At 48.1% G+C, this 16,034-nt stretch overlaps 1 protein-coding gene across 16 annotated transcripts in view; it reads right to left on the reverse strand.

The window, feature by feature from the left end:
- Nucleotides 1-16,034, reverse strand: part of NCK2 (NCK adaptor protein 2) — a 158,462-nt gene that overhangs the window by 67,784 nt on the left and 74,644 nt on the right. For 15 of the 16 annotated variants that reach the window (XM_021085591.1, XM_021085590.1, XM_021085579.1 and 12 more), the window contains exon 2: nt 3,961-4,146. The gene's annotated coding sequence lies outside the window, so the exon portion shown is untranslated. The other variant, XM_021085593.1, reaches the window with a different exon arrangement.

Raw genomic sequence — 16,034 nt, forward strand, 5'->3', positions numbered from 1 at the left:
CGAATGGCATTATTTTGTTCTTTTTTATGGCTGAGTAGTATTCCATTGAGTATATACACCACATCTTCATAATCCATTCATCTGTTGATGGACATTTAGGTTGTTTCCTTGGCTATTGTGAATAGTGCTTCATTGAACATACGGGTGCATGTATCTTTTTCAAGAAAAATTTTGTCTAGATATATGCCTGTAAGTGGGATTGCTGGTTCATATGGTAATTCTGTTTTTAGAAATGGACAGAGAACCTGAATAGACCTTCTTCCAAAGAAGAGAGACACAGAGATGGCCAGCAGACACATGAAAAGATGCTCAACATCACTAATCATCAGAGGAATGACAATCAAAACCACCCCGAGACATCACCTCACATCTGTCAGCCATTCTGAGACAACAGTGTGCGATGAGGGTGTGGAGAAAAGGAAACCCTTGTACACTGTTAGTGAGAATATAAATTGGTGCAGCCACTATGGCAAACAGTGCGGATGTTCCTCAAAAACTTAAAAAAAGAACGACCATGTGATCCAATAATCTGACTTTTCAGTATCTATCCAAAGGAAATGAAAACGGGAGATTGAAGAGTTATCTGCACCCCATGTTCATAGCAGCATCATTGACAATAGCCAAGATATGGAAACAACCTAAAAGTGTCTTCGGTAGATGAATGGATAGAGATGTGATATACAGGTGTATACACACACACACACACACACACACACACACACACACACACACAAATACTGTTCAATCATGAAAGAGAAGGAAATTTTACCATTTGCAGCAACATGGATAGACTTTGAGGGCATCATGCTAAGTGAGATAAACTGGACAGAGACACACCGCATTTACATGTGGAATTTAAAAAAAAAGAGTCAGACTTCCCGTTGTGGCACAGTGGAAATGAATCTAAGTAGCATCCATGAGGACGCAGGTTCGATCCCCGGCCTCGCTCAGTGGGTTAAGGATCCGGTGTTGCTGTGAGCTGTGGTATAGGTTGAAGACACGGCTCAGATCCTATGTTGCTGTGACTGTGGGATAGACCAGCAGCTGCAGCTCCGATTTGACCCATAGCCTGGAAACCTCCATATGCTGCAGATACGGCCCTAAAAAGACCAAAAAAGAGTAGAAAAGTGGCTGCCAAGAGCTGAGGGGTAGAGGAGATAGGGAAGCTGGTAAAAAGATTTCAGCTCTAAGATGAACAGGGTCAGAGGATCTAATGTAAAACATGCTGACTACGGCTGATAACAACATTACATAATTCAAATTTGTTAAGAGAGCAGAACATAACTTTTCTGATTAAAAAAAGGATAAATATGGGAGGTGGCAGGTGGTACTTAACTAGATGGGGGAGCCTTTCACAATGTATACGTGTATCAAATCACTTCAATGTGCATTTTAAGTATCTTACAATGTGTCAATTATATTCAATAAAGCTTAAAAAAAGAACATGATGCCTATGCTGACATTTAATCTGGGTGTTCCCAGAGCAATTGACACAGCGTAAAATCCAGGTCTCCTTCACTCTCCCCAACTAGTAAATATCGTCACCTAAGCACCATCCTCCCCCCTAGAATACCCATGTCCTGCCACCAGTAAGGCTTCCCTCCTGAAAAAGGCTTCAAGTAGCTTTTCAAAAGATAAACAATCTTCAGCACAGCATAGGAAACTGTTCACGTCCTCCATCCCCAGTAAACACCAGTCAGCTTCTGACAACAGTATACAACAAAGTTCCAGTACCTAGGCAAGAAATGAGTGCCGATAATATGACCATACGTGGGTCAGTTCATTCCCGTGGAAAAGGAAAGCCTTTGCTGCCACACTCCTTCCATGGTCTCCACCACCTGCACCCCGCACCCCTCCCCAAAGCAGGCAGGGCCAAAGCCAGGGAGCGCCAAAGACCTGGCTCCTTAACCTCAGCATGGGGGGTAGGGGAGGGGCTCCAAGGGAGATGCGAACACCCGGCAGGGAAATGCAGCCCCCAACACAGGAGCTTGGGGACCCCTTCGGGTCCCCCTGAGATGCAGCTCGGACATCCCCCTGCTGAGACTGCTCCCCTTGGCACAGCCCCAGGTATACACTGGCTGAGGCAGTGCCAACATGGGGTGCCTGGTAACCAGGTAGTGCCGGCTCCTCACTTAGCCCTTCACCGGGTCGGTCCCAGGACAGGCTGACTAGGTTGCCACTTCTTGGGCAGGCACATCAAAGGCCACTGACCCAACAGCGTGTGCTGATCCATCCCCATTACTGCTTCAATGACCAGCTCATTCACCAGCAAATCCACCCAGCCTGCTCTGTGCCTCCAGATCCATTACGCCTCCACCTCGAATCCCCCTTGTTTAAAACCCACTCGTTTACCTGCCTCGGGTACTGAGCTTTGCTTTAAGAACCTGCTACAGCACTCCCCACAGCCCCCGAGTGGCCAGGGTCACGTCCCATCCCATGAGGCCACAAGAAGAGAGTCTGGTTCTGCATTTCATCTATTTTTGCAGCTGCTAAGACACAGAGCTAAAACAGTCACTGCGGGAAAAACAGCCTGGAATCCAGCTGGTGCTCAGTCAATATTTATTACATGAATGGGGAGACCAAGTGATTTTCCCACTGGACACTTTTCCAAACCACAAAAGTCATTTTTAATAAGTAAATCAGGATTCTGGTATGGCGCTCATCAACCTATCCATGCCCACCACGCATCAGAGGGAAACACAACTGAAATCAAAGTGGTCCCTACCCCCGGTGGGGGTGGGGGAAGAGTGGGTGAAGAGAAAACTGATTTACAAAAATTTCAGCAGTAGTTTTAGACCAAATGAAAGAAACTACCTATTGTAGCCTATTGTATATTAAACTAATAAATCTGCAGAAACCCAACCAAGACATTTTATAGTCCAAAGTTACAGGTTCAAGAAGAGTTTAAAACAATCTGTGGAAGTTGCCGTTGTGGCGCAGTGGAAACGAATCTGACTAGGATCCACGAGGACGAAGGTTCGATCCCTGGCCTCGCTCAGTGGGTTAAGAACCTGGCGTCTCCATGAGCTGTGATGTAGGTTGCAGATGTGGCTCAGATTTGGCATTGCTGTGGCTGTGGTGTAGGCCAGCAGCTACAGATCCAATTCAACCTCTAGCCTGGGAAATTCCAGGTGCTGCACGTGTGGCCCTAAAAAGTAAAAAAAAAAAAAAAAAAATTGTGACTAATAGAAGCAAAATATGGTTTTGAAGGAAAGCTCCTGAACTGGGTGTTACCGTACCCAAGACCAACACTCTGCAGGTGAAGCTGGACCTTCTCATAAAACAGGCCTCCTGCCAGGGCCGGAGCTGGGACCCCAGGTACACTACCACACAGCGCCTCTTATCATGCAAATCAAATGTCCCAAACCACTTATTAGGGCTCTTAACATGTCTGCTGTAGAGACATGCTTTTGTCCAGTATCCGTTACAAAAGGAGGCCTGGATCTCAATACACATGCCATATACCCCAGGTACGATTTTATTTTAATACGCCTAAGAGGACTTCTCATATGAACAGATCCTCATCTGTTTGCAGGGTTTGATGTGGACTTACCTTCTCAGCATCCAAGCTGGAAGGAAGCCTTCACTAGATAGAACTCACCCTGAAGACAATTCCCATTTCCCCGGGTCCCTGTCCCAGCATGGCACCAGGAGGCCCAGCGCCTGCAGACCTAAGACCACCTGTCCGGCCCAAGAGCTGAGGCGCTGGGTGTCTCACAGGTCAGAGGTGCCCAGTGCCCTGCATCCTAGCTACCTACTGCCTTCACATGCCAAAGCAGCAATGGTGAGCTTAATTTTCGAAACAGATCCCCTGCAAACTTTCATTTTACGAGGCTCAACTACTCACAGCTACTTTTATTACCATTTTACTACTATAAAACCAACCTGTTGTGCAAATCAAACCTTCGAGGCAAGAGCAGCCACACCTCCCACCTGTTGTAGGCAGAAACGCATGCTCACCTTTGGCACTCAGGGATGGCAGATGATGGTGAGATGCAGAACTCCTCAAAAGGTGAATTTTCTTCAGCTGACTGCCCCCCTCGAGTCACAAAGTTGCAGGAATTCTCCAAATTCTGCCCTCCAACTCAAATCTCAGCTGATAATCAGGATCCAGGAAACCACATGTATGAAAGGAACATAGGAAGTCTGAAAAGAAACAGAAAGAACCACCTATTAGGCCTGCTTACTTGTTACTTATTAATTTAGTCTTTTTAGGGCTGCACCCACGGCATATAGAAGTTCCCAGGCTAGGGGTCCAATCGGAGCTGTAGCTGCCGGCCTATACCACAGCCACAGCAATGCAGGATCCGAACCATGTCTGTGATCTACACCACAGCTCAAGGCAATGCTGGATCCTTAACCCACTGAGCGAGGCCAGGGATCGAACCTGCATCCTCATGGATGCTAGTCGGGATTACTAACCACTGAGCCATGATGGAAACTCCGGGGCTGCTTGCTTGTTGGATTTCAAGTTAAGTGCTTGAGAAATAACTGTTTACGTATTGGCCTGAAACCAGTATTTTTTAACAGACCCTCAGAAAAAAGGTGCTTTATATTTACTGACCTTGACCCACACAAAAATGTTCCCAACAGACTTGTGGTTGCCGGGTACAGGGCGGGGAGGAGATAGGTGGAGGGGTAGATGGCTTAGGGGTTTGGGATTAACAGATCTGACTATTATACAGATGATAAACGACAAGGACCTACTGCAGAGCAGGGGGAGCTATATTCAATATCCTGTGATAAATCATAATGGCAAAGAATATGAAAAATGTATATATCTGAAGCGCTTTGTATAGTAGACACTAACACAACACTGTAAATCCACTATACTTCAATAAAATGAATACCTCAAAAAATTAAAAAAAAAACAAACATTCTCGCCCTGCTCCACCTGTCAGTCCCCTTGTCAACAAGGAGCCTGAGGCCAGGAGGGAAGCGGGGGAGAGGGGGACCCTCAGGTATAACAAGGGACCTAATAAATTCCCAGGTCTCTTCCAGCCACCTCCCCACACGCCTGGCCCATGGCCGTAAAGCCGGCCAAAAATAAAGAGAAATTGCCAAGTGGAAATCCAGGAAGCCCGGCTGGGAGCCTAATTAGGGAGAAGAATTGCAAAGTACAGATATTCTTAGACTCCTCCATCTCCTGTGCTAACTGTTAAGGAGAGAGGCCACCTGCCCAACCCAGGGCTCTGTTCTAGAAACATCCCTGCAGGAACCTGAGCACAACATCCCCAACTTACAAGGAAGTCTAGACGAGGAGCTGCCAGAGGGAACCCGTAGCCCCTCCCTCCTCGCCTGCTGTCACCTCCTGGCCACGACACCTGGGTGACTATTTTCAGTCCTGGCCTACCACCTGAGGGGACCCTGAAGCTCTGTGGACTTTTGGGGGGAGTTCACGGACATCTTTAATTATGCTTCAAATCCAGGAGGGATCTATCCTGACAGTTCTCTCAGAGAGGATCTATTAATTCATCCTTGGCATGATGGCCCCAAGCGTTCAATACCCCACAGAAAAGTGGCATTCTATTTTAGTCACATAGAAAAAGCTAATTCAAGTAGGGCTAGCATAAAAATGTTATAATTTATAATGTTCATAAATTTTGATTGAAAAATGAATTCCTCTTTCTGCGTTCTCTGGCATTATTTTCAAGGTGTGCATGATTTTTTAAAAAACTGCATGCAAAGAAAACTTTCACATAAGGAAAAGATGCTGGGGACATGAGATTTGGACAAGATGTTAGACGCGCACCAGGATGACAGCGCTATCCTCCTGCCAAGTGTTTGCAATAACACCACAGGCTCTCCACCAGCAGAAGTTCTGGTATCTGGACTCAAGTCCTGTCCAAGGATTCTGCTTTCTCCATGCTGGCCTTCTGCTTATTGGAGAAAAGCCACCAGCTCAACAGAGCGTGCCAGCAAGCGCCACCTCCGGGTTGGTATTTTCAGGGGTTCTTCTGGACATATGTCATAGTTTTCTGTTTGTTTGTATTTGTTTGCAGTCTTTCGGGTTTTTTGTTTTTTGTTTTTTTTCATCTTTTTAGGACCGCATCGGCGGCATACGGAAGTTCCAGGACTAGGGGTCGAACTGGAGCTGGAGCTGCCGGCCTACGCCACAGCCACAGAACCACGGGATCCGAGCCGTGTCTGCAATCTACACTACAGCTCACAACAACGCTGGATCCTTAGCCTGCTGAGTGAGGCCAGAGATCGAACCCACGTCCTTATGGATGCTAGTCAGATCCATTACCGCTGAGCCACAATGGGAACCCCCATATGTTGTAGTTTTAAATTTAAAATTTTTAAATTTCGAATTGAAAAATGACTGTGCCTGGAGTGAGGTCTGCCCAAGCCAGTGCCAGTGGACATCTGCAGGGCTGTTGGCTTGCCTGCTGGGGGGGCCTCCTTCTGTGAGCATGGTGGTCCCACAGGGATGTTATATAACCCTCCCAAATAATCTCCTGGGTTAGATACTGGTACCCACTTTTACACACGATGTAACGGGCTCAGAGAGGTTAAAGCCCCCCCTTAGAAGGCTTCGGAGTGAGGAGCACAGGGCCTGGGTCTGGAAGCCCAGTCCAGTGACATTGGCTGTGCGGACAAGCCAGACAGAAGAGGGCGGGATCTGAGCTCGTGGACTCGCCCCAACCAAAGACACCCCGCTCTACGTCCATTTAAAGGTGCCCTGGTCATCTGGGATGCAAGTGTGAGAAACAGAAGCGGGGTTTTCCTTGAGAAAAGCATTTCACAGACAAAGCGTCAATGCAGGAAGCACATGCCTTAGAAATGAACACAGGGACCAGGCCCTCTCTTGCAGGGTTCACAGCAGGGACCGGGTTTATCATGGGTGATGAGCTCATTCAAAACCTCCCATAAGGATGAACATTTCAAATCAGGTCTTAATTACAACTGTGACCTAACCCATCTGGAAAGCGTACGCTTTTGTGCAGAAAACCACCTCTGACTGCAAGCACTGCCCGGCACAAGGTCACTCAGGGACGCAGCACAGCCCGCTGGGGACGCGTGGAATGGCGCACGTTTTCCTTTGAAGATATTTCTGCACCAGCGCCACGCGCATCTCCCGTAGAAATGAGGAGGAGGAGGAGGAAGGAGTGGAAAGGAATTAACACGAACGCCAAATGCATCTCTTCCTCTGCCACTGACTTGGACCCTTAATCATACAAAGTGTCACCACTGCAAATTCTAAGGGACTACCTGAATTCTCTTGCAACACTGAGGTTTTCTTTTTCTCAACTATACTTTAAAAAGCAGGAGCCCAACCTGGGGCTCTCTGAGGTCTCGGTGCGGGGGAGGGCATGAGTGGCAGCCCCACAAGGCGAGGGTGCCCCCAGCAGCAGTTACCAGTTGCACAGGTCCTGACCCTGGATGCCCCAGCAAGCTGAGCCCAGTCTGAGCTCCTGGGACCACATGGTACAACCCCACCCCCATCAAGCTGGTCTTCAAGGTGGCCTGGGCAGCTTCCTGCACCCTGACCTGCTGAGGCCCAGGCTGAGTGCCCCTCTCCTGGGGGAGGACATCACTGCACACGCAGCTGGCTGCCTCCGAGCTGGCTGAAGCCCAGCCCACAGAGTCCCTGAAAGGCTCACTGCAGAGACCAGAGAAGCAAGCAGGGGTAGAGGCTCTTGGACTGGTCCTGGGGGCACCATGCTGGGGTACCACCTTCACCAAAGCCTCAGCCCCCATTATAGCAACCCCAGGAGACACAGCCCATGGTCCAGCTTGGGAACCAAACCACCAGATCCTCAGCCCCGCAGCCAGGATTCGAACCCAGGCCTGTCTGAATGCAAAGCACACCCTCCCCTTTCTCCCCTTGAAGGTCACAACCAAAGGGCCGGAACCCTGAGACTCAGGCAAAAGTCATCTGTCGCTGCCATCTGTCTGGAGTGTTTGCCACGCTGGGGGCCAACTTCAGTCTCTCAAATCAGGGACAGACACTGTCACACGGTTTCCGAGATGCAGGCTCATGCACACACACCACCTTAATTTTCAAAGGTGGTGCTCTTAGATGTTAATGCAGGGAAAAAAATTACTGAATGACATCATCTGACTGTTGAAATATGCATACAGGCTAAAGGCTTGTGGCTGAGGTCAGGTGGGCATGGTGACTAAACCCCATACTCTGCCAAACTCACAAGGGAACCATGCAGACCCCTGATCTGCAGACAGAGCTACAGGCAACTGACTTTCTTGTTTTAAAAAAAAAGTCGTGATTATTACAGGATGGGACTCGCACATGCCAAAGGCCTCATCTCACCCCTTCTTCTGTCTCCTCCCCACCCCGATGGGACGTCCCGTCCAGACCAGGAGGGCACTGTGGGGACAGGTGGTGGCCCAGGCCAGAAGGAGCATGAGGGCCACTGTGTGACAGCAGCTCAGGCCAGCACAGTCTTGCTGGCTCCCCACAGAACTAAGCTGTGCTTCATAGCAACCGAACCACTTGGTGGAAAACTTGACCCACGTGGGAAAATGCTGGTTTCAGACACAGAGCAGAGCCACACAAAAGTCTTCCTGGAAGGTCTGGGTGAAATGAACCCTGGTTTTCTCTATGTGGACAGACACCGGGCAGCTTAGGAATGCTTCTGGATCCGATCGGTACTTGGGGTTCCAGGAAGAGGAGCGTACACAGCAGCTCCCACCCGGGCTCAGGGTGCTGACAGCCAGACGGGTTCTGAAGCTAAAGTTCAAAAAGCCCTGCTGAGGAGCTTCCATTGTGGCACAGCAGAAACTGGATTCCTAGGAATTCAACTAGGAGCTATGAGGTTGCAGCTTCCATCCCTGGCCTCACTCAGTGGGTTAAGGATCCGGCATTGCCGTGAGCTGTGGTGTAGGTGGCAGATGCAGCTCAGATCCAGCCTTGCTGTGACTGTGGTGTAGGCTGGCAACTGCAGCTGCAGCTCCGATTGGACCCCTAGCCTGGAAGCCTTCACATGCCTCGGGTGTGGCCCTAAAAAAGAGAAAAAAAGCCCTGCTGACCTGAGGGTATTTATTCAAGATAAAGCTGTCCTGCAAGGGAACATTACAAATCTTTCTGCAAGGGCTGGATCCCATTTTAAATGAGAATGCTGGTTATCAGCTGATCCTATTGTAGATGAATGAAAATGGGGTAGAAGAAGGACCAATTTCCAGCTCTCTGAACAGCCTCGAGGAGACACATCACAGGTGGCTGAGGCAGGTGTGGAAAGGAGAGGTCACTGGCCAGTCACTGAGCTCTGAGGGCTCCATGGCCTAAAATAACCAAGATTTCTGCCTTCAAGTCTTCCAGGGCTAAGAAGGGAACGAAACTGGGTCGAGCACACATCCTGAGACCAGGAGCCGTGGGTCCCAATTGCCCTGGTGGTTCTGCACCTCTGTGTCCTTGTCCAGGACGAGGGTCCCTCAGTTCCAACCTGTCCCTGTGAGCTCAGCACATGGGAGTGGACTTGAGAGTTGTCAGAAATTAATGATGTGGCACCAAAAATGTATTAAAGTTTATCTAATAAACCATGACAAGGAAGTCACAATGCAAATCTTAATACCCATTTAAATTTTCCAGCCGCTGCCTCAGAATTCTAACAGATAGGAATCCCATTAGTAACACCAATTCTAATGGTCTGGAAGATTCCATGCATCTATAGGAAGCCAGCCTCCTAAATCCAATAGTCCTCCATCCTCCAAAAGGCCTAAGATCTTCCCACTAACCCAAACCGTAGTTTTCTGAACCAGCATCAAGGTCTTGCTATTCGTTTCATCACCATAACTAGACAATCTGATTATGCAAACATTTTAAGTCACAGGTAATCTTGATGAAGTGACCACAGGATTTCACTGTCGTTCAGGTAATTACGCCACCAAGAAAAAACATGCTGACTCAAACATGAAAACACGCTATTGAATAAAATAGCTGTAAACCCCTTCTGTTGAAAAAGATAAGGTGGAGGGGGGCGGGCCAGGAGGGAAAGAGGCAGACACACACACAGACACTGACTCTTACAACTCAGGCACACAGGTGTATCTGGGACTGTGAGTAAGCGTGTTTCCATTATTCCACTGAAGCTCTGTTCCTTACCTTTTGGAGACGGAGGGCTGAAAGAATGAGGGAAACTGCAAGAGAGGCCACACACACACACCCCACACACATACATACACACACTCTGCACATATATACATGCACACACACCCCACACACATATACATACACCCACACATATACATACATATACACACACCCCCCCCCAAACACACCCCCCCACACGTGCACACACACCGCACACACGCACACACCCCACTCTTAAAAAAAATAGAATCTTGGAAAGCAGGCATGAAGGCCAGACCAGGCTGGTTAACAGTAGTTACAACTAATAAACTCGTGAGTAGAATCGGGGGGGGGGGAATATTATTTTACTTTTAACTTAATTCTTTTCTGTTAAAGGATCCGGTGTTGCCGCAACTATGGTGTAGGGCTCGGCTGTGGCTCAGATTCAATCCATAGCCTGGGAACTTCCAAATGCCATGGGTGCAGCCAAAAAAGAAAAAAGAAAAAAAATAAAAATTTTTAAAAATTTGAAAGGCTAATCGTTATAATAAAAATCTAACATGCAAAAACTAAATTTATGATTATGCCAACTAAGCAGAAATTTTAATACCCCGGTGTTTTTGAAAGGATATTTAGCTGCTTTGGAATCATCCAAAAATGGTCAAAGTATATTCATGCACATTTTCCCCAAATGCCAGATGCTTTCAGGATTCTGTGCCTTTACGTCTGTGATTTCTTCAGCCATACAGGGAACAGCTTGACACTCAGGTTCCCCAAACCACTGTCCAACCAAATGCAAATCGTGGTTCAGGAATGAACTCAAACATTCTCCTCTTCTGGAACTTTCTACAGGAATCCCTCCCTTTCTGCAGCCATTGCCCTTTTATAAACTTCCCATTTAGAAGCGAGGTTGATGGTAAGCGCCTCCAGGAAGAAGCTGGTGTCCATGTGGCTCGGCCACATGGCAGCCCCTCAACAAAATGCCTCTGATCAGACGTTTAGTGTCCAATAGACTTTCACTTCCTTAGTGACAGGTGGAAGGTCAGCTGTCACTGCCCAATGCCTGGCACCGTTCAGCACCTCTGAGTCCAGAATCCTCCTCTCCCAAACGTCAACCCCAAAGACCCCGAAGCCCTTATACAACTGCCAATCCGGCCCTTGAGGATCGACACGGAGCCTTAAACACAGAAACTGTGCAACCAGGCGACAGTGCTGCTTCCGAACCACAGGTCTCAACGTTATGCTCTACCTTGTTCTTGAGTATTTCAGGTAAATTAGCAATGAGCCAATAAGAGAGACTGAATAAATCAAAGAGGATTTCTGAGCTCTAAAGCTCAATATATATATATATGATTTCCTCTGGCAGGAGCCCAATTAATGCCGTCCATAAAGCCATTCAAATACTGTGTCTGGGCTGAAATCCAATTAAGTCATTGCTGTCTGAATATCCCCAAAGCGCGTCCGTCCCGCTGAGCTCAAAGTGGAAATAATCATAAATGCCAGATTAGCTGTGTAAGCACTTCCAGAGCCGAGACCCGGTGAGAGCATGGAAATCCACATGCCCAGCCTTTCAATGGGGCACAAAGGAAACGCATTTCAACGACCACCAGGCAGAAAGCAAAGCCACCTCCCCATACAGCCCGGCCTCCTCAGCCAGTCCTCACGCACACACCCCAACAAGGGACAGACGTGGGCTCCACGATGCTGTGTGTGCACAGAGGAAACACAATCAAGGAGAGATTTCAAGCCCTCTGTGGATTCACCATGTCCCTGGCCGACACCTCATGGAGGACACCTTGAAATTCATAAACCCTGAAGTTCACCGCAGCCTCTGTGCAGGGAACTCATTCTATAAAAACATGTGCGAGTCAAACCTCCCCTTCGCCTTGGGGCCTGTCACTCAGACTTACAACCTGGCCACAGAGCTCTTGTAGGATCCTGCCAAGGGCTGCAACAGGAGTGATGTGACCATGGGTCCTAGCACCAGAAAGCCTGCTCACCGCACACCTCCCACTGACCCCGCCAACCTGGACCATCCAGAGCCAGTTATGACACCGGCCCTGGGGAAGAGTCACTGAGGCAGAGAAGAGGAGAAAAAGCAGAGAGGCCAGTCAAGGAGCCCTCACTTCCATAGCCTCAACTCCCAACAGCAGTCGGCCAGGCAGGGAGGCTGCAGCGCCTCTGCAGGTGACAGAGGACACAGCGTTCTGGTCCTCTGGGTGTCCAATGCAGTTCACACCTGACCAGCTGTATGGTGTGGAAGCTGCCACTCAGTCCCAGACACGGGGTTTCCTCGGAGACCTCAGTCCCCTTGTTGATAAACCACAGCCACACTTCTTCAATGGCAACGTGATGAGATCTGCTCTGTGCAAACACTGCGGGGAAGACACAGCACAGATGTCGTCTTCTGTAAGGAACTCGGTCCAGTGAGGGGCCAAGGTCAAGTGGGAGATGGCACGGCAGCACTTTATTTGCTGCAGGAAAATTCGCCTATATAAAATTCAGTTAAGCTTTTCTACATAACACCTGAAATAGACATGTGCTATTTCACACAAAAAGTACAGCCTCCAACTGCCTTAGAACTAACAAAAACAATGCTAAGGAGACAAGCAAAGCGTGTGCAGAGGAATGTAACAGTTTTACATAAAAAGCAATTTATGACGGACTAGAAAGCAGGTGTCATCTCCCTTTCCTGAGACTATAATCTTCCAACAACGAGCGGAACTAGGACGTGCCAGCTTCGCTTAGTGAGTCGGGGATCCGGCGTTGCCATGAGCTCTGGCTATGAGACCAGAAAGTACGACAACAGGAGCAGAACATCCAGGCTAACGTTCTGCTTTGACCACTGTAATTTGGTTAAGAGGTGAATATTTGAGGATACTGGAGGAAGGGGATGCAAGAATTCTTTGTCCTATTTTTTTTTTTGGCCACACTCACAGCATATGGAAGTTTCCGGGTCAGGGATCGAACCTGTGCCTCTGCAGCAATCTGAGCTGCTGAGGTTGGATCTTTAACACACTGCACCGTGGTGGGAACACCTCTATTTTTTTTTTTTTTTTGCAACGTTTGTTATACGCTATTTTTTGCAACCTTTTGTAGCCCAAATTTATTTCAAAAGTAAGTCTAAAAAATTGGGATTAAAAAAAATGTGTTGAAAAACAGCAAGCTGGAGTGGCAGTGGGCACAGGTGGCCACATGCTGGTGAGGAGGATGCAGGATGGCACAGCTTCACGGTAAACACTAGGTTAGACGTGTCATTCAAAATAGACAAAGGGACACAGCCATAGGCAAACAGCTCAATAAACACCGTTCAGTACTTCACAGGCTGAAGTACTACTCTTAAAACAGGAGCAACGTCTCTAAGTTCTAAACTGGCAAAAGGGAGTTCCCATCGTGGCGCAGCAGAAACGAATCTGACTAGGAACCATGAGGCTACAGGTTTGATCCCCAGCCTCGCTCAGCGGGTTAAGGATCCGGTGTTGCCATGAACTGTGGTGTAGGTCACAGACGTGGCTCGGATCCCGAGTTGCTGTGGCTGTGGTGTAGGCTGGTGGCTGCAGCTCTGATTGGACCCCTAGCCTGGGAACCTCCATATGCCACGGGTGCGGCCCTAAAAAGAAAAAAGAAAGAAAAAAAAAAATCAGTTTCCAAACTCTAAGGTTACATTTTATTACACTGAAACATAATTCACATGCCATAAAAATTCATCAACTGAGGTGTACAATTCAGTGGTTTTACTTGTTTTTAAAAATAAGTAATGAAGCGACCTCTTTGTATTTTAAAGAAGGAACGCAGAGAAAGCAACCTAACTTGAGTCACCTGGAACTCAGTTATTCCCAGAACATTCCAGAAGCGCACACAAGAAACTGGGGCCTTGCCTGGGGAGGCCAGGTGGATGCCTGGGGCAGGAGGGAGGATCCCTGATGTTAGATTTCAACCGCCCCTTTTAAAAAAAAAAAAAGGCAAAAACCCATATGCATAAAAATTTTTTCAATTTTTCAACAATACGAGAAAATAAAACCTACACCAAGCTAACTTGAATGCCTCCATCCTTCACAAAATATTAAATCCCACAGATACTTATGCTCAAATACACATCTGCTGGAGGTAGGAGATAATTTAATTTTGGCTCTGAAATAGATGGCTCACAACCGTAAATTAATGAAAATGGAGTTAAAATGTTGTTCTTTTAGGAAATGAACTGAGTCAGATTATCGTCACCCTGCAGTCAGACCTGACTTAGGGTGATTAAACCGCCTGGAAATCTGCAGTTACTGCCAGCGGCTTTAAAAACTTAGGAAGTTTGGGGTTAGTAGATGCAAATATTGCATTTGGAGTGGATAAGCAATGAGATCCTGCTGTATAGCACTGGGAACTATATCCAGTCATTTGTGATGGAACATGATGGAAGATTATGTGAGTAAAAGAATGTGTGTATATATGTATATGTATGTATGACTGGGTCACTTTGCTCTATGGCAGAAATTGACAGAACATTGTAAATCAACTCTAATAGAAAAAATAAAAATCTTAAAAAAAGTTATGAAATCATAAACCAAGGGGTCTACACGACATCGCTAAGAAGAGTTTATCAGTGCCGAATTTCCAAACTGGTTTTCTTTTCTAGAAGCATCCGATTTCTGTGGGAAGGCAGCAGCTGATAGGATTCCAGGGCTCAGGGCCCTTTGCTTTGTTAATTGATTATGGTTATGAGAGGCTTGGCATCTGCCCCCAAGCCTGAGCGCAGGAGACTCAGATGAATACCATCTCAGCTGGAGCCCCTGCCCACGCGATGAGGCCATGACGTCTTCCTGCACTGTCACTGTCGCAAGCCTTCCCTGCCTCGGGCTGCAGGAATCACACCAGGCAGGACCACTACCTCCATCAATCCCACAGCCCCACAAGCTGCAGGGAACATGGTCCCCACACCTGCGCAGGTGTGTTTAAGAACTTCCCACCTGCCCCCCCTCCCCCCCAGATGGCCACCTGCTACTAGGGTTGTCCCCTCTGTTTCCTGAGAAAGATCTGGAAGCCACTTTGCCCCCACAAGAGCACAAGCCCTTGCCCTAGACCCCGGGTGCAACATTCACCACTCAGAAACCCTTTATTTCTTTGCCTAAAAAAAAAAAAAAAAAAAAATCAACCCAGGCTTAGGACCTGTCAATATCGAAGGGCCTCCCCACAAGCTGGACTCAATACTGGCACAACAATGAGTCCTTGGGTTCCCAGGGAAGAGGCTTCAATGCAACATCAACTCTTAGAGTAGGGAGGCAGGGAACCACCGACAGAAAAGGGCTTGTGGTACAAGACGACAGTCAAACGCCTAGAAATGATAATAACCGTTTATGTCTTAGGGCCATGAAGCTGAAATCAAAAGGGATTTTGATGACCGTCTATTTCATCACACTTACACTCCCACAAACTGCATCAAACAGCTACCAGTGTCCAAGATCACAGGAAAACGATCCCATTAACCAGCTCCTGAGGGCTGACAACCTGTAAGCTGTCACCTGAGTGTCTAGCTTTCCTAATGACATCACGTCCTCCCCAGGGAACCAACGTGGACGGCGGTGGGGTCTCAGAGAAATGCAGATCAGTGTGTGTCCCATTGGTTAGACCGACCTGGCAGAGTGGGGGCGGATCCAGGGGGAAGAACAGTGATGCGGGGGGGCTTCTGGAAGGACAGTTTGCCACCTGTATCATCATGCTCTTTCATTGAGGACACCAGGGACGCTGAGATGAGACCAGCATGCCCACCACAGGGCCAGACACACCGCCTCCAACACCTGTCTCTGATGCCCTGGTCACACTTCCACTACTGGCCGTGAGCCACCAGGCACCTTGTAGATAGCCATCAGGCACCCTGACGTGAGAAAGGCACCCAGGAGTTCCCATTGTGGCTCAGCAGGTTATGAACCCGACTAGTATCCATGAAGATGCAGGTTCGATCCCTGGCTTCGCTCAGTGGGTTTAAGGATCCGGCGCTGCCATGAGCTATGGT

Source organism: Sus scrofa, chromosome 3 (assembly GCF_000003025.6).
Source record: "Sus scrofa isolate TJ Tabasco breed Duroc chromosome 3, Sscrofa11.1, whole genome shotgun sequence".
NCBI lineage: Eukaryota > Metazoa > Chordata > Mammalia > Artiodactyla > Suidae > Sus > Sus scrofa.